Below are 24384 nucleotides of genomic sequence, written 5' to 3' on the forward strand. Positions count from 1 at the left end.
ATCGTACAACCATAACGTGAACACATTCCGCCGGCCGCGGTGGTCTCGCGGTTCTAGGCGCGCAGTCCGGAATCATGCGACTGCTACGGTCGCAGGTTCGAATCCTGCCTCGGGCATGGATGTGTGTGATGTCCTTAGGTTAGTTAGGTTTAAGTAGTTCTAAGTTCTAAGGGACTGATGACCACAGCAGTTGAGTCCCATAGTGCTCAGAGCCATTTGAACCATTTTTGTTTTGAACACATTCCATTTATAAAACATAAGAGCCATATTGGCTATTCAAACACATAAAACAGAGTAATTACAAAGTACAAAGCACCAACAGTGTGTCCTGGAGTGGCGGCAGGCTCGTCCATGGAGCCGCTGTAGCTACAGCCCATCAGGAAAGACTGAACGGGCAGGCAGCGGAAACGCCTATTGGTATTTAGGCCTTGGTCAACAGATGGCGTAAGTGAACCATGACGTCGACTGTAATATTCTTTGAAATACAAAATTGTATTGACTGTACAACCACAATCATTTAAGACTATCAGGTTTAGTTGAATTGACAGCCTTTAGATTTGTGTGATTTATCCTCAAACCAAAATTTAACGAATATCTTTTAGTACTCCTTTGGGTGACTTCACACTTTTAGTTCTTTACAGTCAGTTGCCACTTTTGTACAATATAGACACCTTATCTAAATAATTTTGCAGTTGGTTTTTCATTATCTACATTTACTACACGATAAACAGCAGTATCATTTGCAAACAATGATAACTTTCAGTGAGTTACTACGAACTGTGGACTTCCACGAATGTAGTCGTACAATTGGGGTGATATTTCATAGTTTAGCGTTTGATTATAAGTCACCTGTGTAGCATATACTGTTGCCATAGTATAAGAAAGGATGTAAACGACTGATAGAGTCATAGCTACATTAACACGTGACACATGTATTATTGCTCTCACAGATTTAAAAAATTTACACTTATGCTACATACAACAACTCCTTAAAATTTACACACCGTCGACATAATTAGCAAATTAATAAAGCAGAACCATGAAATTTATTCAATTCAGGAATCCAGAAGCAAGCAGACATTCAACATCGCCCAAATAACTAAGCCTGATACTTACTCTGGAACCAAACAATCTACAGGAATTGAAGTTCATTTCAGTTTCATAAGGAGCATAAGAAAGGAAGGAGCACTCTCAGAAAAACTACTTTTCTATTTTTATTTATTCACTCTATGTTTTTAAGAATAAACAGGAGATGATAACTCCTGCGTTGTGGATTTTGGGCTTTTCGATATTTCTGCTTGTGTGCAATGCAAAACCATTACAAGGCTAACAGAAAGTTGTACAGAGCTCTTCAGACTTTAGCTAACTCTCAAGTAAACGCTCAAAATGGCTTGCTACAGCATACACCAGTGAACGTAGAATAAAAGTAAAATTTGGACTGATTCTTTCCGTTTCTGAGTAGCTTGCTTAGGTTGAAGGTGTTTTTTTGTTACATGCAGTATTTATGTCATCAGACTTCGAGTTATCTCATATGACGAACAGAATACTATATCTCATAGTGTACCTGAAACAGCTCCTAGTTAGACACAAACGTTACAGCGTTGCACCGACAGATGCACCCTGGACCCGGTGTAGTGTTTTGAACTAAGAAATAAACAAACGTATACTGTACACGTTTTTAATAAAATATCTACACTGTAGAGCCAAAGAAACTGGTGCACCTGCCTAATATAGTGTAGGGTCCCCGCGAGTACGCAGAAGTGCAGCCACACCACGTAGCATGGACTTCTGTCTGAAATAGTGCTGGAGAGAATTGACACCGTGAATCCTGCAGGGCTGTCCATTAATCCGTAAGAGAACGAGGGGCTGGAGATTGCTTCTGAAATGCACGTTGCAAGGCATCCCAGATATGCTCAATAACATTCATGCCACGCGACCACTACAGTCTTAGGTTCGAATCCTGCCTCGGGCATGGATGTGTGTCCTTTTCTTAGGTTAGTTAGGTTTAGGTAGTTCTAAGTTCTAGGGGACTGATGACCTCTGATGTTAAGTCCCATAATGCTCAGAGCCATTTGAACCATTTAACATTCATGTCTGGGGAGTTTGGTGGCCATCGGAAGTGTTTAAGCTCATAAGTGTGTTCCTGGAGCCACTCACTAGCACTTATAGACGCGTGAGGCGGCGCATTGTCCTGCTGAAACTGCACAAGTCCATAGGTATGTACAATGAACATGAATAGATGCAGATGATCAGACAGCATGCTTATGTACGTGCCACTTGTCAGAGTCGTATCTAGACATGTCAGGAGTTCCATGTCTCTACAACTGCACACGCCCCACACCATTACAGAGCTTCCACCAACTTGAACAGTTCCCTTCTGACATGCAGGGTCCATGGAGTCATACATGTCCATCTGCTACAATTTGAAGCGAGACTCGTCCGACCAGACAACATGTTTGCAGTCATCAACAGTCGAATATTGGTGTTGATGGGTCCAGGCGAGGCGTAAAGCTTTGTGTCGTGCAGTCATCAAGGTTAAACGAGTGGGCGTGCGGCTCCGAAAGTCCATATCGATGATGTTTCTTTGAATGGTTCGCACGCCGACACTTGTTGACGGCCCACCATTGAACTCTGCAGCAGTTTGGGGCAGCGTTGCAATTCTGTCACGTTGAGCGATTCTCTTCAGTCGTCGTTGGTCCCGTTCTTGCAGGATCTTTTTCCGGTCGCAGCGACGTCGGAGATTTGAAGTTTTACCGGGTTCCTGACATTCACGCTACACTCGTGAAATGGTCGTACGCGAAAATCCCTGTTGTGGTTGGCAGGAGAGCCAACCGTATGGTTAAAGGAGGCCGATATGCACGCGCTTTAACTCACGCAGGCTAGCGTGAGGTCTGGAACATGACAAGGGAATTAGAATTGAGAAAAACGGACGTAGCTGGTAGAATACTTAACTTTAATCCATTAATGGAGAACGTCGCTCTTTATGGTACATGATTCACAATATCAATAGTACGGATACTGGCGCCTTGCTAGGTCGTAGCAAATAACGTAGCTGAAGGCTATGCTAACTACCGTCTCGGCAAATGAGAGCGTAGAAGTCAGTGAACCATCGCTAGCAAAGTCGGCTGTACAACTGGGGCGAGTGCTAGGAAGTCTCTCTAGACCTGCCGTGTGGCGGCGCTCGGTCTGCAATCACTGATAGTGGCGACACGCGGCTCCGACGTATACTACCGGACCGCGGCCGATTTAAAGGCTACCACCTAGCAAGTGTGGTGTCTGGCGGTGACACCACAACCCCCTCTTCAGCGCTACTTCGGACACACTGTGTTCCATCGCTCGTGCGCCGACTACAACACCACGTCCAAACTCACTTAAACCTGGACAACTTACCATTGCAGCAGCAGTAGCCGATCTAACAACTGCGCCAGACACTTGTCGTCTTACATAGCCGTTGTCGACCGCAACGCCGTATTCTGTCTGTTTATATATTTCTGTATCTTAATGTGCATGCCTATACCAGATTCTTTGGCACTTCAGTGTGTAATACCATACTTATAAGGCGGGTACCACTTCGTAGTCTAAATCAGGCTAATGTCTCTCTAATGAAACGTGTACAAGGAAGTGTTGAATATCTACAGCTGAAGTAGCACAAGCAATAGATATGAACGGTTTCGTGAGTAAGTAAGAGTAAACCATAAGAATGGAAGATCATGAGATGGGAACACAAGCGTCAGTACACGGGACCTGAAGGAAATTAATGTCCGACACAGTAACAACAGACAGTTTCTATGCGTCCGGCTTATTCACATTGCATAAGTGCACAGTGCGTTCGTGCCAGACATACACAATGTCAGTTCTCCTTGCGACAGACCACGGTTCCCTCCGCTTAGTCATAACCAAGTAAACACACCGTCTACCCTTGACGGGGGTTCCTTCACAGTGAGCGACAACTTCCTGCTTACTCACTGTACTCCTTTCAACTCGCCGTCGCTGTCACCACGTTTCCGCACTGCGCTCGAGCAAACAAACTCTTGTTCTTTCAGAGAGGCCACAAGCACAGTCGATATGGAGTATGACCAACATGGAATAAAAGTTCGGATTTTTCCAACCTAGGATATAGTGCCTGCCACGGCACACTTGCGAGGGACGATGTCAAAAGCCATCTGCAGATCTAGAAATATGGAATTAATACGATACTATGGAAAACACTCATTATTTCCTGTGAATAAAGAGCTAGTTATGTTTCACACGAATGACATTTTCTGAATCTGTGCTGACTATGTCCACAGATCGTTTTCTTCGAGGTAATTCATAATGTTTGTATACGGTATACGTTCCAGAATCTTACTGCAAATCGACGTCAGTGGTATAGGTCTGTAATTCAAAGAAGTACTCCTCTTTCCTTCCTTGCGCATCTTTTCCGTTCTTAGGTACAGACCTTTCACCGAGTTAGTGGTTGTATATGATTACTAACATGGAGATACTGGGTGACAATTATCGAGCTACAAGAAATAAATTTGTCATAACTTCTGAACGGTTTGCGTTAGGACGCTCAAACTGCACGGTTGGCCGGGGGACGTTATGAATATTAATATGCCCTGTATGGTTTGGTTTAGCGATAAAGCCCACTTTCATTCGGATGGGTTCGTCACTAAGCAAAACTGGTGCATTTGGAAGACTGAGGATCCCCATTTTGCAATCGAGAAGTCTCTTCACCATCAACGAGTGACTTTGTGGTGTGCAACGTCCAATCGCGGAATAATCGGTGCGATATTCCTTGACGGCACGGTGTCTACCGAACGGTTCGTGAAGGTTTTGGAAGATAGTTTCTTTCCCAGTATCCAAAGTGACCCTGATTTCGACAAGATGTGGTTCATGCAAGACGGAGCTCGACCCCATCGAAACAGGAGAGTGTTTGATGTCCTGGAGGAGCACTTTGGAGATCGCATTCTGGGTCTGGTGTACCCAGAGGTGGCTTACATGGGCCTCGATGAGCCACCATGTTCTCCGGATCTGAACACATGCGACTCCTTTTGTGGCTTTATATTAAAGACAAGGTGTACAGCAATAACCCAAAAACCATTGCTCAGCTGAAAACAGCCATTCAGGAGGTCATCGACAGCATCGATGTTCTGAAACTTCAGCGGGTCATGCAGAATTTCGCCATTCCTCTGCGCCACATCATCGCCATGATGGCAGGCATATAAAACATGTCATCACCTAAATCACAATATCTGTAGTGATGTTTACATTTTGAATAAAGTGTGTGCATGCCGTAGGGTTGTAACTAATTTCCGTTTTTTTATATATTTCAAAAATTGTCACCATGTATTAGCATACTATGAAAGGAACCTAATACGTATACAGTCTGGACCAGAAGACTTGTCTTTGCTAAGTGATTTAAGTAACTTCGCTATACCGAGAATATCGACTGCTAAGTTTCTCATGTTTGCAGCTAATCTTCATTGGAATTCTAGAATATTTACTTCCCCTTCTCTGGTGCTTAGTAAGACCGCTTTTGTGTCGCTGCCATCAGTAACATTGCCGTTGCTATCGCATACTGAAGGTAGTTATTGTATCTCGTCGCTGGTGCATTTTAGACACGATCAGAATTTCTTTGCATTTTTTTCCCAGATTTCAAGGCAGAGTGTCGTGCAAAAATATTAAAAGCATCTAGCTATGATGAACGCGCTAAATTTATAGCTTCTGTAATACACTGCCCATCTTGGAGACATTGTATTCTTTTAATCTTGGCGTGCTTTTATCGTTGCTTCTGCAGCTGTGTTCTGACGTGCCATGGGGATCAATTCCGTCTCTTGTTAATTTATTTGGTAGAAGTGTCTTAATTTGCTGCCGATACTACTCCAGTTAATTTACGCCACACGTGGTTGACGCTTACATAGTCAATTTGGAAGGAGAGGACACGTTCTCTTAGGAAGGCGTCAAGCAGATTCTTCTTTTGGAAATAAATACAGGGTGTTTCAAAAATGACCGGTATATTTGAAACGGCAATACAAACTAAACGAGCAGCGATAGAAATACACCGTTTGTTGCAATATGCTTGGGACAACAGTACATTTTAAAGCTTTCTTTGAACCTTTCAGCAACTATAACATATGAGTTGTGGTGTCGGTAAAAGAAGTAAATTACAAATTTTTTTCCGTTTCTCAAGTATAACCTCTATTCATACTAACTCACAGGAACTGTCTATTTCAATTTCACCACAAGATAAAGTACTTCTAGAATCAATAAACAGTACACTACCAACAGTGTTTAATCTGTTCTTTCCGGACACTGAAAGGTTCTTTGTAAAAATCTTGTTTGGACTTACTCCGGATTTAGCCAGCTTCAAGATCGTATCAGGATTAGAGCTTCAGTGTTTTCTATTACCACTAGGAGCACTGACTCTTTCCCAACACAACTCGATAGTTTACGACTATGATACTCTGATTATTACTAGTTCTACCCTCATCCTGTGTTTGACCTTCAACTTTTGAGGCTGTGACTATTTTTGTATTTTTCTAAGACTGTCTAATCCAAAAAAATTGCCCAGTTGACTCCACATAGCCGCATCTACCCGTGTGGCCACCTCCTGTGTGTAACTGACCGCTGACTTATTTAGCGGAACGTGATGCCCACTTCCCTGAAGTGAAAGTCAAGGAATCTGCAACTTACACGGCTGTAGAACTCCCTCAGCTTCTGATTCAGACCATCCACTCTGTTCCTAAGATATGCAATCAGTCTTGTCGGCAGTGCTACAGATGGCGAGCTCTGCTATTATATTAAATTCAACACTGGCAGTCTTTACTTCAGTTAGCTGCCGGAAACCAGAGAGTATGTATTCTAACCGGAAGATACAAAGTGACGCAAGTCATTAGTACCGACGTAAACCATCACCTGCAGTAAATTGCACACTGCGTTCAAGGCATCTGGAAGAATCCGTTCCACATTTGGTATGACTCTCCCCAGTATGCATATAAAGTGCACGCAACACTAGATTTCTTCATCTCCTTGGCAGCCATATTTCTAAGGGACACATAATGCATCCACCAACATTGGAGTTCCTAACTGTCTGTAATCCCACCATCTGTGTATGCCCATATCTTTCAAGAGAAGACGCTTCCCCTGAAACGATTCAAACAGCTACATATGGATAGGGATCTTTGTCAACCAAATATAGCACCTGAAATCTGTTTCTCAGACGAACTATGTAGGCTTTTCAATCGGCCCAATGGAAGTTGTACTGCCTGGAAGGACCTCCCACCTCAAGACAGGCAGTGGCCGCGCCTGCCACAGTAGGGCATCAATAGGGAGACGAGTGGGTCGTGGTGAATGTCTCTTCGATCCCCATATCCCGTAGCCACATCGACGCCCATTGGCGACAGCTTCAAGATGCATGATCCAAGCATGCACCATCTGGAGTTGTGAGCGAAGAGTCACCAACTCAGTCTGTATCCGACCACAGTGGTCACAGTGCATATCCATACTAAAGACGGCAGAACTCTACACTACACAGGTATTAAAAAGCTGGACTGTTCCTAGTAAACACACAAACGCTGAAGATATTTAAGAATTAAACTATACAATGCAGAGACAAATAAAGTCGCTCCAAATTAGAAGAACGTAAAGTAGTACTTAAACGAATGCTGTGCTCTCGTCTGGTGTTGCTGCAGCGGAAACTAGCACTTAACTGATAGTATTGTGAAGAGCAAAGTTCCGAATTGAAAAAAATATATAATTTTCCCATCTTTAATGTAAAATTGTCCGCCCCGATAGCTGAGTGATCAGCTTGGCGATCTGTCACGCCAAGGGGTCCGAGTTCGATTCTCGGCTGGGTCGGAGATTTTCTTCGCTCAGGGACTGGGTGTTGTGTTTTCTTCGTTATCATTTCATCATCATCAGTGGAAGGCAACTGGAAACCACCACTGGAATCACTTCCCTAGACGCTCATGCGGTGGACCTCTTTGACGAGGCTTCCATCCTGACAAGGCCTGCCGTAAGCCAGAACACGAAGTATATATAATGTAAAATTTATATTGTCTTTTTGGGGTTTGTGTTAATATTTCCACATAGTGCACAGGCGAATAATTAAAAATGCAGGCAGATGGATCACAGTTCATAACTTTCTTCGATCTTGATTGTGTGTAAGATGTACTTGTAACCAAGCAGCTTTCATGTTTACTTATTGCCCTCAACTGGACAAACTGAAAAACACAGTAACTACTTCGTAAGCTATCCAGTAGTTTACACCACATAGAAGGATTTGCAGAGAGTGCAGCGGAGAAATGTTTAAGTATTGTTTTTGTGTTTAATACACTTATAAATTCTTCTAGAGTGTCAAACACCGCGTCCATCCTAGTCTACTAAGAACAGTTCTTTAGCCAAGCAAAATATAATAGATTCTCGTAGATACATATCAAGGCACATTTTATAAAATCTATAAAATGGTTACTAACATCTTTGTTTACACCTCGGACTGTGATTTGTTATTTAATTTATTTATGTATCTTAAGTCAACAATTGAATATCAGCCATATTAAACTGTCTATTCCAGTTGTCTTATTGTTGTTCATAATCAAATTATTGTGTACTTGGTACTCTTGTTGCACATAGAAGCTGAGGTCTGACGTCAGGTAATCACACATCTCCACTTTGATAAAAATCTCAACAAACTCTGACGTTATATACAGATCCAAGTGCTGTCCTTTGCATGTGACCCCTAGTTTTTCATTGTATAATCTCGGACATTGCACTGCATAACCCTTATAACACCTCAGACTATCTCTTAAGCACACTGGCGTGTGAGTGGCACCCAAGCCGATGTTTTTCTAATACACCTCTTGCTGTCACATTGGCATTTTCTTATAGAAGACATGGTAGTTTTGTTTTGACTCCATGTCTTTCAGGGATGAAGTTGGAGAATTTACCATGAAGATGACTGTTAAATATATGATGCATTTCTTTCTTTAGCATCACAGACCGTGCTTTCTCTTATTGTTCTTGGCTGTCCACTAGTACACAGTTGCTCCATCCAGCAGCAACGTGATACCTGTGCAAGCCTCATCACCGTAATATCAGAAATAAGACACGTGTAAGTTCGAATACATAACCAGGTCTCTACTTGTCTGAGATCTTGGTGATGAAGCACACATACAAATCTTAAAACAGCCACCCTGATGCCATATGCATGTGGTCTTCCTCATACGGCTCCCCTCTCCCTCCTCGCCACATGTACGCATCTATAACAACGTTGTGCATCTAGCAGTAGGAAAGTCGTTTCTGTAGTTTAAAACTGATGCAATAAAATACAGTTAACTACCATTCATTTGATAAGCACGTAAACTTAAAATTCTGCACCAACATTTTGCTAGAACATGGGGAAAAGTTGGAAACTCTACCCAAGAAGATGTTGAATGTTTTACCATTATTACTATGCAGGAAACAGACGGTACAATTAAAACTGCAAAGGCAGACTCGATGACTGCTTATGCTATGCCGATACCGTCGGACGCTAGCAGGTGGTGTATCGGACTTAGCCAGCTAATATGAGGTTATTGTAAGTAATACAGTGATTTTAGACAAGGAAGAAACATTTAGACACTTAATAAAGATTCCATTGTGCCTTGAACCAAGTAAACACAAAACTCGAACAACAAGCGTTTCTGAGGCCGATTGCATCTTAATATGTAAGTTACAGAAGTAATGCTAATATCTCTACATATTTTGATAAGTAATTCAGATGTCGAAATAACATTGTGATACTTAATTAGAGAGGGTCCATTGCACCTTGCACCACGCAGATACAAAGATCGAACGATAGTTATGATTGGGAGACAAGAGGGGTACAGAGAGTAAGACGGCCAACTCCAAGGTGCATATTACTTTCTGCCTGTGTCGTTTTATTGGCTGGTAAGATATTGGACTGTGACTGGGGCAGCACAGTGTGTGTGTGTGTGTGTGTGTGTGTGTGTGTGTGTGTGTGTGCGTGTGTTCTGGCTTTCAAACTCTCTGATTGGCCTATTTACAACAAACAGGTGTGACTTAAGGAGTTGAAGAATGTGATTGGGAGACCAAATGTGCGTGTGTATGTGTTTTAATTGCGCATGCTGACGAAACTGTGTGGATTTTGACGACAAAGCATCGCACAGCTGCTTTCACTTACACCTGCCACAGTCTGAGGAACGGCCGATGTGCATATTTGGTTCAAAGACTACTTTTCTCTCCTACTAAAAAGTTATATCAGAAAAATAGCGTTTCAAATTTGTTCGTGAAAAGTAGACCAACAGAAAAAAACTTACTGGCCTGTAGATTTAAACCGTGGGCATTGGCTGCAATGGTAGTGAGAGGGAGTGTCAGAGAGAGGAAAAGTGTAACGTGATAGAACACAAATAGTAAAAAGAAAGGAAAAAGAAATTGGTTACTGAGAAATGTAAATAGAAAGAGGCGTAAGTGGGATATGACAGGAGCATTAGTTTTATTGTTTGACAGACAGAACTGGCCGTATACTTTCAGCGAGGCAGATTATGATTTAATATCCTGTCAACGACCAAGTCATCAGAGCAGAGCACAAACGCTGGTAGGGGAAGTGTAGGGGAGGAAATCGGTCGTGTCCTTTCAAAGAAAACGCCTTAAGTCATTTAAGGAAACCACAGACCATGTAAATTTAGATGGTAAGATGGTACTTTCAACCACCCTCCTCCCAAATATTGAGTCCGTGTCTCCCCACTGCGTCAGATGAGCTGTCCCAGCCCATGGATTGCAGTAACTTGAAACGCAGTATCCACAGTCAAGATGAGATTCCATGATTACGGGTTATAGCAGCTTACGCCTGAGACAGTAATAGAGACTTTACATAAAACGACAGTAGACTAATGCGAGAAAAAAGAACTAGAGAATGGCAAAATGGCTGTCGGATAGCTTTCATTTATCCTTCTCATAAGAAAGGAAACACAACAGTGGTGAATAATTTATGTGGCATTATCGTGTGACGTGCAACATCCTCTTACTGTACATCTCAAAACCATTAGAAAAGTAAGTTAAGCATAAACCGGGAGAACGTCAAGGATTATTACAAACAGATCGCTTGATAGCAGCAAAAATAATGAAAATATTAATAAGATACTATATGCTGAGAGGAAGACAATAGCCGGCCGGTGTGGCCGTTCGGTTCTAGGCGCTTCAGTCTGGAACCGCATGATCGCTACGGTCGCAGGTTCGAATCCTGCCTCGGGCATGGATGTGTGTGATGTCGTTAGGTTAGTTAGGTTCAAGTAGTTCTAAGTTATAGGGGACTGATGACCACAGATGCTAAGTCCCATAGTGCTCAGAGCCATTTGAACCATTTCTTGAGGAAGACAATAAGTGCATACCCTCAAAAATTTTAAAAAGACATATCACCACGATTTCGTGAAAAGCTGCTGGGGATTATAAGAGCAAACCTGACCAGCCCAAAGCACAAAATAAATTTTCAGTTATGTTCCTCTGAGCCTTTTGAAATCACCACAGGAGTTCGACAGGAACATGGCCTCTTGCCACTCTTGTTCAACTAGGTACTGACAAAGACAGTACAAGAATGATGCAAGGAATTAAAAATTCGGAACCTGCATCAACATTTGAGGATTCGGAATGAGGAGAATTGTGGTGGAACAGGCTGTTTAGCTTTTGCAGATGATATAGTCATAATAACACATGATTTTGAAACAGCAACACAACAATCTGAGCTGCAAATATCTTTTGAAAAATAGAGGTAATGACAAATATGAAGGACAATACAACCCAGTGAACCACCAGATACGGAACGGTAGAAGATATGTACAACATTAAAAATCTAGGCAAACGTGTTACAGGTAACAGGCTGGATAAGGGAGCTGGATAAGAGCCAGAAAAATTAAAACAGGTGACCAAACCACATAAAATATTTAAAACAGTAAATGCTTATCCATAAAAATGAAAAAAAAATCATTAAAACCATAAGATAATACCAGTTTGTCTATATGCATCCGAGTGTGTTGTCTTCTCTGAGAAAGCACTTAGAAAGAAATGAAAGATCTTACACAGTGTAACTGGATTCAAATTATAAAAGTGAGATCTACGTAAAAAAGGTAAATAAGAACGGTATTCTCAAACAGAAAATAAAAATACGGACACAATGCACAAAAGCACAATTCGATTTTATGACCAAGAAAGAGCAATGAATGATTCTAAATGGACAAAACTCATGCTCAACATCTTAGACCGAAAACAGATCCAAGATTTAAATATGCAACCTAAAGACAAGTAAAAGAGACATCATAAGAGAAATGTTTCTGACATGCGTTACTACCTAAAACGAGAAAGATGCATAGAAGAAAAATATTTGGTGTAAACGAAAACAGAGAACACGAAAAAACTGTCATAATGACTGTAAGCTTAACATGATCCACAGACGTCAGACTGAATAAATAAATAAATATCTACTGTGAGTGCTCCGTTGATCCATGGGCGTGGCTTGACGGTACTTCATTTGTCAGCCGTTAGGAACTACACATACATTCAATGTTAGCGAAAGCAGATTAGATATGTTATAGTTCGTCAATAGTTCAAAATTGTTTCTCATTCTGTCACAGGTTACCATATAGATGAGAACAAAATTCTTATGAAAAACCAATAATCTCAATCAGATGAATAAAAATGCAGCTGTATAGGTACTGCGATTACTGTATGACATGTTTTTCCACTACAGAAAAAAAGTGACAATACTTCCTCCTACCAACACCCAGTTGACGCCAAACATAAAATCCAACTGGCGTCAATAAACCATTCTTATCCTTAGTACAAACTACAAAAAGGCAATGGAACAGAGTTGTTTACAATTTCTTCTAATGATTATAATTGGCTGTCCGTTGGCTCGTTAGCGGCCAGCTTTGATGCCATGGGCGTTCATTAGCATCATTTGACGCGTATTACTACAGCTTAATTGGCGTACTCGGACTTGGCAGCGCGATTCCTCACATACAATACTAGCAATTCAAAGATGTCACTCACAGAACTTCGTCCTGATCATACTTCTTGTATTAAAAGAACGTTAAAGACTGGCAGTCTGGCAACACTTCAGTCACCTGTAAGGTAACTACTTCTTTCAGCATACAGCAATAGCGCAATGTAGCTGGTGGAGTGGATAGCGTTTTGGATTAACAGGTCTAAGGTTCATTTCTGGATCGAGACGTATTTGTTTTTATTTGTTAAACGTAGCGTTTGTGTGATACGGTATGTGGCGTCTTAATTGTTGTACAGCGATTACAGTGGGTCTTCTACAAAACGTTTGCACTTATGTACTACGAACACAGAAATGACAGTGCAGTCGTCTTCGTTAGTCATCTTTTAAAAAGATTTTTCCACGTCGTGGACGCGAATTGTTTCGCAACACTGCATCTACTAGATTCCAAACCTGATTTCCGTGTACCCTCCCCAAATGGTCCCCTCGAATAGTACCAACTATTATTGTTGCGACTTTCACGTCCATTACATTTCATTAGGGCCTTACGTCACCAGTAGGGCTAGCAACGTGCTTTGCAAATAATTTCCAAACTCGGTTACCATTTGTACGTATTAGTGCCGGGATGAATCATGCAGAGTAAAAGCTGTAAGAGAGGTGATGCGCGTCAGGTAGAACAGCCCACTGCGATTAATTTATACTGTATGAGCTGTCCATCAGACACGGAATTACTCCTAGCGGAGTGACCCACCCTTAACAGACTCCATATACATTCGTACACGTACCATATTTTCTTCTTGTGTTGTTCGAAAATAGTCTGACGGACATACGCCATACACAAACGATGAATGTGTGGATATGCTTCTGGTCCTTGGTGCATCTGACAACTGGACTGGTGTTCCCGCTCATGAATATGCTGCTAAATATCCTGGTCGATGTAATCCAGATAAAAATGTCGTTCGTCGCCACGAGTTTCGCCTTCGGGAGAGAGGTTCTCTTGTTCCAGAATCGCGTAAAAGAAGTTGTCCACGGACTCGCCGTACTCCAGCTACTGAGGAAGCTATTCTGTAGGTCATACACCAAGATCTCCAGCGAACGACACGAAGCGTACCTAGGTAGCTGCGTGTCTTGCAAAGCACGGTCGTTGACATGCTGCACGAGCATGGGCTGCACCCCTATCATTATTCTTTCGCGCAACATCTGTACCGTGCAGATCGCCGTTTGCGGATGCAATACTGTCAACGGTTCCTGGGAGATAGGAGTTTTGGACCCTATTTGCCAGACCTGATTTCACGAAGGAGCCATTCATTCCTCTCAAACTATTTGGCTGACGCATTGGAAGATATCCACTTGATGTTCAAACAAAATGGTGCCCCTCCACACCTTGGGATTAATGTGTGACGGTACTCAGACAGAAGACTTCCAGGGAAATGGTCAGGACAGGGAGGTATATATATACAGGGTGGTCGACTGATAGTGACCGGGCCAAATATCTCACGAAATAAGCATCAAACGAAAAAACTACAAAGAACGAAACTCGCTTGATGGGGGAAACCAGATGGCGCTATAGTTGGCCCGCTAGATGGAGCTGACATAGGTCAAACGAATATCAACTGTGTTTTTTTTTAAATAGGAACCCCCATTTTTACTACATATTCGTGTAATACGTAAAGAAATATGAATGTTTTAGTTGGACCACTTTTTTCGCTTTGTGACAGATGGCGCTGTAATAGTCACAAACGTATAAGTATGTGGTATCACGTAACATTCCGCCAGTGCGGACGGTATTTGCTTCGTGATACATTACCCGTGTTAAAATGGACCATTTACCAATTGCGGAAAAGGTCGGTATCGTGTTGATGTATGGCTATTGTGATCAAAATGCCCAACGGACTTGTGCTATGTATGCTGCTCGGTATCCTGGACGACATCATACAAGTGTCCGGACCGTTCACCGGACAGTTACTTTATTTAAGGAAAATGGAAGTGTTCAGCCACATGTTAAACGCCAACCACGGCCTACAACAAATGATGATGCCCAAGTTGGCGTTTTAGCTGCTCTCGCGGCCAATCCGCGCATCAGTAGCAGACAAATTGCGCTAGAATCGGTGTTGAGAGTGCTACATCAACATCGATTGCACCCGTACCATTTTTCTATGCACCAGGAATTACTTGGCGACGACTTTGGACGTCGTGTACAGTTCTGCCACTGGGCACAAGAGAAATTACTGGACGATGACAGATTTTTTGCACTCTTTCTATTTAGCTACGAAGCGTCATTCACCCACAGCGGTAACGTAAACCGGCATAATATGCACTATTGGGCAACGTAAAATCCACAATGACTGCGACAAGTGGAACAGCAGCGACCTTGGAGGGTTAATGTATGGTGTGGCATTATGGGAGGAAGTATAATTGGCCCCCACTTTATCGATGGCAATCTAATTGGTGCAGTGTAAGCTGATTTCCTACGTAATGTTCTACCGGTGTTACTACGAGATGTTTCACTGCATGACAGAATGACGATGTACTTCCCACAGCGGGCCTTTGTGGCCGAGCGGTTCTAGGCGCTTCAGTCTGGAACCGTGTGACCGCTACGGTCACAGGTTCGAATCCTGCCTCGGGCATGGATGTGTGTAATGTCCTTAGGTTACTTAGGTTTAAGTAGTTCTAAGTTCTAGGGGAATGATGAACACAGATGTTAAGTCCCATAGTGCTCAGAGCCATTTGAAACATTTGAACCTCCTACATGATGGATGTCCGACACATAGCTCGCGTGCGGTTGAAGCGGTATTGAATAGCATATTTCATGAGAGGTGATTTGGTCCGCACGTTCACCGGACCTGACGTTCCCGGATTTCTTTTTGTGGGAAAAGTTGAAGGATATTTTCTATCGTGATCCACCGACAACGGCTGACAACATAAGTCAGCGCATTGTCAATCCATGTGCAAACATTACGGAGGGCGAACTACTCGCTGTTGAGAGGAATGTCGTTACATGTATTTCCAAATGCATTGAGGTTGACGGACATTTTGAGCATTTATTGAATTAATGTGGTATTTACAGGTAATCATGCTGTAACAGCATGCGTTCTCAGAAATGATACGTACACAGGTACATGTATCACATTGGAACAACCGAAATAAAATGTTCAAACATACCTACGTTCTGTATTTTAACTTAAAAGCAACCTGTTACCAACTGTTCGTCTAAAATTGTGAGCCATATGTTTGTGTCTATTACAGCGCCATCTATCAAAAAAACCAAAAAAGTGGTCCAACAAAAACATTCATATTTATTTACGTACTACGCGATTATGTAATTAAAATGTGGCTTCCTATTTAAAAAAAAAAAAATGTTGTTGATATTCGTTTGACCTACGGCAGCGCCATCTAGCGGACCAACCGTAGCACCATCTGGTTTCCTCCTTCAAACTAGACAAGTTTCGTTTTTTGTAGTTTTTTCGTTTGACGCTTATTTCGTGAGATATTTGGTCCGGTCACGATCAACGGACCACCTTGGCATGGGCCTTGATTGGCCGCCGTATTCTCCGGATCTGAACACATGCTGAGCCATGTGCGGCTCTTGTTCATGCCGTTTATTGCTTGTCATCTTGTGTTTACGGTACTGGCAGCTTGTTTCTTATTCGATTAACTGATGTCATTAAGTTTCTGGCTTGCCTGCCCGTGAGTGGCAGCTTCAGCGCTTATCGATAAGAGCACTGTCGTATTATCTTTGGAGCGACTGCTAGTATCTTCGGGTCGCCGCGTGTCGTAGAATTGAGTTGGGACGGAGCAGCAGTGGGGTCCGGACAGCGGTGACTCTCCTGGTGGTTGCCGACACACATCACGTATGGTAGGACGACTCTGGTTGGTCGTTCGGTCGGTCGTCTCATCGGACGATGTGTATTTAGTCAGCGACCTTTTAATGCTGTCTGCATGCTGCATAGAGTCGGTCGGTTGGGACAGAGCAGCGAGGAAGTCTTTGCAGAGCAAGGGCAGCCAGGACCGCTGGCGGTGTGCACGCACGGTCGGATTTGTGAGGTGCTAGCTACTACGTTCGTCGCCCAACGAACCTGGACATTGAATTTGTATGATAAATTAACATGTTATGAAACCGCACTGCTGTGACATGTCTTCGTTCATTGCCCGTTGTTGCTTCCTGGGCCCTTCGCTCAAGTAGCAACGTAAGGTGTGTTGGAGTCGGCGAAATTTTGCAGCCGTCTTCTGTATGGTGTTTAACTTTTGAATTGTTTGTTACTTATTAGTGAAGTGCACCAGTGGTATTATCTGCCTTGTGGCCGTTAACGTTCCTGTTGCCTGCCCTGGTCGTTAGCGCAGTGTGTTACACCTCTCCATGTTGATGCTGATGCGTAGTTCGACAGCCTTGGTGTTGTTCATATTTTGAGTGGTTATTGTGTCTTGACTGTGTTTAGACACCAGTTTTCAAGATGTAGTGCTGCTGATATCTTCGTCCTCGCTGATATTTTGCGTTGTTGTGCCGTTGGTCGGGCGGAAGCGAAATGATTAGGTTGTTGGTTGGTCCTTGAGCTGTCCCTGGGTCGGGTTGCCACCCAATTCTTTAGTCTTACTCTTGGGTGACTGTCTCACCTAATCTTATATTAGACTTATCTCCTCAGGCTGACCCTTGGAACACTTCTTAGCACCCATTGTTCTGTTGTTTCTGGATTGTGATATTCTTATAGTCTCAAGTACTGTGCGAGACCTTCAGCCGTCTATTAATTTAGTTTGTTTCAATTTTAAAATAAGGCCTTTAGCCGACTTAAATAACGGTTTGAGGATTGATCTATTAAAACTTTTTTTTTAAAAAAAAAACAACGATATTTTGCTCTTTGAAATCCTTATTATCCAGGCCTTGAACCTTGAGTTGTTCTATGTTCAGTGTGTGGCCTCCAGCCAAACTTTTACATCAAATATTATAAGATAAGGCCTTTATCCGTGGCCGACCGTTGTGGCCAAGCGATTCTAGGCACTTCAGTCCGGAGCCGCGCGACTGCTACGGTCGCAGGTCCGAATCCTGCCTCGGGCATAGATATGTGTGGTGTCCTAAGGTTAGTTAGGTTTAAGTAGTTCTAAGTTCTCGGGGACTGATGACCTCAGATGTTAAGTCCCATAGTGCTCAGAGCCATTTGAACGATTTGAACCTTCAGCCGTCTCAAATTCAAATTTGAAATTTCACCTGTTTAAAACCATATAAAATTTTCTTTCTTATCCGAAATTCTTTTTATACAGGCCTTAAGTCCTTGGTTCTTCTGTTCACAGTGTGTGGCCTTCAGTCAAGTATTTATTTTCTCTTTTAAAGGCCTTCAGCTGTGTGTATTCTTTAAAGCAATTTTTAATAACTTCAGGCCTTCAGCCATTCTTGATTTTGGTGTGGTTTTGGGTCTTCAGACCAGAAGGTATCACAAATTTTCTTAACTAGGCCTTCAGCACTATTGCTTTAATTTGATCCTTTTAAGGCAATGTTTGATTAAGTCGTTCTTAGGAAAATAAAAGTTTGTGTGTTTGTGCAACTAACAGTAACTTATTACGGCCCCTTTCCACAGCCATAACCTGATCCGCTATACCCTGCGAAACCAGACTCCTTCTTGTGAGTGCTATATTAAAGACAAGGTGTACAGCAATACCCCAAAACCACTGCTGAACCATTCAGGAGGTCATCAACCTCATCGATGCTCTGACACTTCAGCGGGTCATGCAGAATTTCGCTATTCTCCAGCACCACACCATCGCCAATGACGGCAGGCATATCGAACATGTCATAACTTAAATCACAATATTTGTAGCGACGTTGACATGTTGAATAAAGTGTGTGCACGCGGTAGTTTGTAACTAATTTAGGTTTTTTTTCATGTAGTTCAATAATTGGCTACATATACTGAAGAGCCAAAGAAACTGGTACACCTGCCTAATATCCTGTACGACCCCCGCGAGCACGCAGAAATGCCGCATAACGACGTGTAAAGGACTAGAGCCGGCCGCGGTGGTCTCGCGGTTCTAGGCGCGCAGTCCGGAACCGTGCGACTGCTACGGTCGTAGGTTCGAATCCTGCCTCGGGCATGTATGTGTGTGATGTCCTTAGGTTAGTTAGGTTTAAGTAGTTCTAAGTTCTAGGGGACTGATGACCACAGCAGTTGAGTCCCATAGTGCTCAGAGCCATTTGAACCATTTTTGAAAGGACTAGACCAGGGGTGGGCGCTGGTTTTGGCCTGGGGGCCACATTATAGACACAGAGGTTAGCGGAGGGCCGCACCTTATAAACATTTCACTTCTAATGCCGTATATATACTGGCGGCATACACACACACACACACACACACACACACACACACACACACACATATATATATATATATATATATATATATATATATATATATATATATATATATATATATTTTTCGTAAACCACATCAAATACTGACGAACCGATTCCACAGACCGAACGTGAGGAGAGCGGCTAGTGTAATTGTTTAATACAAACCATACAAAAATGCACGGAAGTATCTTTTTAACACAAACCTACGGTTTTTTAAATGGAACAACGTTAGTTTTGTTAGCACATCTGAACATATAAACAAATACGTAATCAGTGCCGTTTGTTGCATTGTAAAATGTTAATTACATCCGGAGATATCGTAACCTAAAGTTGACGCTTGAAACCTCCGACGTTCAGTTGCGTGTTGTAACAAACATGGGCCACGGTCGGCGAGCAGCATCTGCGGGGACATGTTTACGATGACGACCGTGTTTACGAGTGTGGCTGTAGTGCACTGTTGTGGTTTGGTCTAGTTGTCGCAGAGTCCGCATGTAGCGCTTGCCGCTATTGTTATTCTGCATTCGTCTCCGCACGCAGATCAACTGTAGTACACCGTGTTACCAGACGTCTGTGATAGTGTAGTGTTGTAGGACCTGTAACCATGGTGTATTCGAACTCTGAAAAGGCGGAGATGATACTCATCTATGGCGATTGTCGACGAAATTCAGCTGAACCCTGCAGGGTGTATGCAGAACGGTACCCGGACAGAGAGCATCCAACGTGCCGCACATTGGAAAACATCTACCGCCAACTGTATGCAACAGGTATGGTCGTAGCACGCCAACGGGTCTGTAACAGGCCCGTCCCAGAAGAAGCGGGTGCAGTTGGTGTGTTAGCTGCTGTTGCCATGAAACCACACATGAGTACACGGGACATTGCGAGAGCCGGTGGACTGAGTCAAAGTACTGTCATGCGCATACTGCATCGTCACCGCTTTCACCCGTTTCATGTGTCGCTACATCAGCAATTACATGGTAATGACTTTAATCATCGAGTGCAATTCTGTCAATGGGCATTAACAGAGAATGCATTGCAGTTCTACCTGTTTACCGATGAAGCGGGTTTCACAAACTACGGGGCAATGAATATACGGAACATGCATTATTGGTCCGTGGACAATCCTCGCTAGCTCAGACAGGTAGAGCGACAACAACCGTGGACTGTAAATGTATGGTGCGGAATAATTAGCGACCACCTCATTGGTCCTCACTTCATTGCAGGGGCCCAAACAGCTGCAACATACATTGCGTTTCTACGGAATGATCTGCCAACGTTGCTCGAAAATGTCCCACTGGAAACGCGTTGACGTAAGTGGTATCAGCATGATGGTGCACTTGCACATTCCGCAATTAACACTAGGCTGACCCTTGACAGAATGTTCGACGGGCGTTTCATAGGATGTGGAGGACGCATAAATTGGCCAGCCCGTTCTCCTGATCTTACACCTCTGAACTTCTTTCTGTGGGGTACGTTAAAGGAGAATGTGTACCGTGATGTGCCTACAACCCCAGAGGATATGAAACAACGTATTGTGGCAGCCTGCGGCGACATTACACCCGATATACTGCGGCGTGTACGACATTCATTACGCCAGAGATTGCAATTGTGTGCAGCAAATGATGGCCACCACATCGAACATCTATTGGCCTGACATGTCGGGACACACTCTATTCCACTCCGTAATTGAAAACTGAAACCACGTGTGTACGTGTACCTCACTCCTCATGGTAATGTACATGTGCGTCAGTGAAAAAGACCAATAAAAAGATGTTAGCATTTGGACGTAATGTTCTGTTCCAGTCTCTTCTGTACCTAAGGTCCATCACAGTTCCATTTGGATCCCTACGTAATTCGGTGCTCTCCGATACACACGATCGAACAACGGAGGAGTGGTACTCAAGCGTCAACTTTAGGTTACAATATCTCCGGATGTAATTAACATTTTACAATGCAACAAACGGCACTGATTACGTATTTCTTTATATGTTCAAATGTGCTAGCAAAAATAATGGGTTTCCATTTAATAAAAAACGTAGGTTTGTGTTAAAAAACATACTTCCGTGCATTTTTTTATGGTTTGTGTTAACCAATTACACTAGCCCCTCTCCTCACGTTCGGTCTGTGGAATCGATTCGTCAGCATTTGATGTGGTTTACGAAATATATCCAGCGGTAATGTGAGGTGTGTGCAGTATTCCCAAATTTTTTATGAAAATGCAAGTTTTCTTTATCTCTAATCACATATCACGCACAGAGTTGCAATTTCGGGAGCAGCAGTGAAAGCGTTAAATGCATTGATTAGTTAGCTTCACATTTCATAAAAGGTATCATAAAAATCAATAGATATAAATGAAAGAGTGAGAAGCAAAGGGGTATAAGTATACTTCTTATAATTTTGATAAGACTAAAGTCACTTGTACCTCTTTCCTTCTGACATCCTCAAATAAGACAGTTGTATTGAATTTCATTTATTTTGCTAATTTAATAACATCTCCAAGTACATTAAATTTTAAAACAAGTTTAATGGAACAAATGCATCCTATCACAGTTTTGCACAATTTTTTTGAAATCAGGAGTCAGATTGCTAGTTGATATTTTCATCACAGCCTGCAAATTATTGTCGGTTAAACAGCTTCGGTATTTGCTCTTGTTAATTTTCAAGCAAGAAAAAACTTTGTTCACAAACATACGTCGATCCAAATATGGAGAACATTTTACCTGCAAATTTCTCGATACATGGAAATTTTTCAGCTGTCAAAGATTTATAAAATTCACCTAAAGCTAGAGCACTAAACATTTCTTTCTCTGCGTGATCTGCCCGCATGTCAATCAGTACAAGTTGCGGCTCCTGTGGTGCAGTGTCAGTATCAGCAGTGGTGGGATACGATAAAACATTAAATTGAGGCTCAATTTTCTTAAAATCCTAAAATTTTGTAGTAAACTCAGCCTCTGAACTCTGCAGATAATCCCTAATCTTAGCTGAAACATTTCCAGGTACTTTCTGCTTCCCTAGTAAAGGGAAATGACAAATTTTGCCTTCATTTGCTTGCCTTGCAAACGACCTAGTTTTGTTTTAAATGCTTTTACATGTGTCCACATTTCATGAGCAAACAACTCCTTTCCTGCAATGTCACATTCAGCTCCTTCAGGTTTTCAAAAATATCAGCTTCAAACATCATCTCATATCTCCACTCTTCACATCCTATTTTTGCAACAAAATCATGAGATATCACCTTAGTGTCCACAAATAAAACAATTTCATCCTGTAATGCCCAGGCTCTTTTTAATACTTTGCCCAAGCTCAACCACATCACACTGTTATGGTAAATTACATCTTCATGTTCTGCCCCCACCTCCTAAAGAGGAGATTGGAACTGTCTGTGATGGAGTGCCCTTGCTCTGATTGTGTTCACAACACCTACAACAGGATCTACCATATGCTTTAAGTCTTGTGCAGTCTTGCAGAGGCTTTCCTGGTGTAAAATACAATGAAAATCCAAAATGTCACTGTCTGTGTCTTCGGCTTGTAGCTTGTTTTTTAAAAGTTTCGCCATATCTATATTTGACCCACAGAAAGCTCTGGCCCCATCTGTTGTAATGCTTACTATTTTGTTCCAGGATAAGCCACTTGTTTCCACACAATTAACAACACATTCTAACAAGTCCTCAGCAGTGGTTCTATCTTTCATGGATACTATACCAAGTAATTCCTCGGTGATGACGAAATGTTCATTAATTCCACGGATAAAGATGAGTACTTGTGCAGTGTCTTCAATATCTGTGCTTTTGTCCATTGCCAGTGAAAACCAAACAAAATCTTCGGTCGGCTCTGGACTAGACCAACGTCTGAAGTAGTGCTGTAGGGAACTGACACTATGAATCCTACAGGGCAGTCCATAAATCGGCAAGAGTACGAGGGGGTATAGATTTCTTTTGAACAGCACATTGCAAGGCATCCCAGATATGCTCAATGATGTTAATTTCTGGGGAGTTTGGTGGCCATCGAAAGCTTTTAAACTTAGAAGAGTGTTCCTGGAGGCGCTCTGTAGCTATTCTCGACATGTGAGGTGTCGAATTGTCCTGCTGGAGTTGCCCAAGTCCGTCGGAATGCACGATGGACATGAATGGATGCAGGTGACCACACATGATGCTTATGTAAGTATCACCTGTCAGAGATGTGTCTAGACGTATCAGGAGTCGCATACCACCCCAACTGCACACGCCTCACTACAATGCCTCCACCAGCGAGAACAGTCCCCTGCTGACATGCAGGGTCTATGGATTCATGATCTTGTCTCGATACCCGTGCACGTACATCCGCTGGATACAATTTGAAAAGACACTTGTCCGACCAGGCAACATTTTTCGAGTCGTCAACAGTCCAAGAACGGTGTTGACGGGTGCAGGCGGGACGTAAGGCTTCGTGTGGTGGAGTCAGCAAGGGTACACGAGTGGGCCCTTGGCTCCGAAAGCCCATATCGAAGACGTTTCATTGAATGGTTCGCACGCTGACACTTTTTGATGGCCCAACACTGAAATTTGCTGCAATATGAGGAAGGCGTACACTTGTGTGACGTTGAACGATTCTCTTCAGTTGTCGTTGATCCCGTTCTTACAGGATCTGTTTTGGCTGTAACGATGACGGAGATTTGATGTTTGATATTAACGGTACACTTGTGAAATGGTCGTACGGGAAAATCCCCACTCCATCGCTACCTCGAGGATGCTGTGACCCATCGCTCGTGCGCCGACTATACCACCACGTTCAAACTCACTTAAATCTTGATAACGTGCCATTGTAGCAGCAGTAACCGATCTAACAACTGTGTCTAATACCTGTTGTCTTATACAGGCGTTGTCGATCGCAGCGCCGTATTCTGCCGGTTTACTTATCTCTGTATATGAATATGTATGTCTATACCAGTTTCTTTGGCGCTTCAGTGTATGTATTTCACATAATTTAAACAACAAAATTTTTCATTGGCATTCAGCGAAAGACTTCCCTCTACAGCGGATGTCGCTAACTCATGCCCGCGTGGTGGCACTCGTCTCGAAGGTAAGCCGGTTCAAAT

Source organism: Schistocerca gregaria, chromosome 1 (assembly GCF_023897955.1).
Source record: "Schistocerca gregaria isolate iqSchGreg1 chromosome 1, iqSchGreg1.2, whole genome shotgun sequence".
In the NCBI taxonomy this organism is placed as follows: domain Eukaryota; kingdom Metazoa; phylum Arthropoda; class Insecta; order Orthoptera; family Acrididae; genus Schistocerca; species Schistocerca gregaria.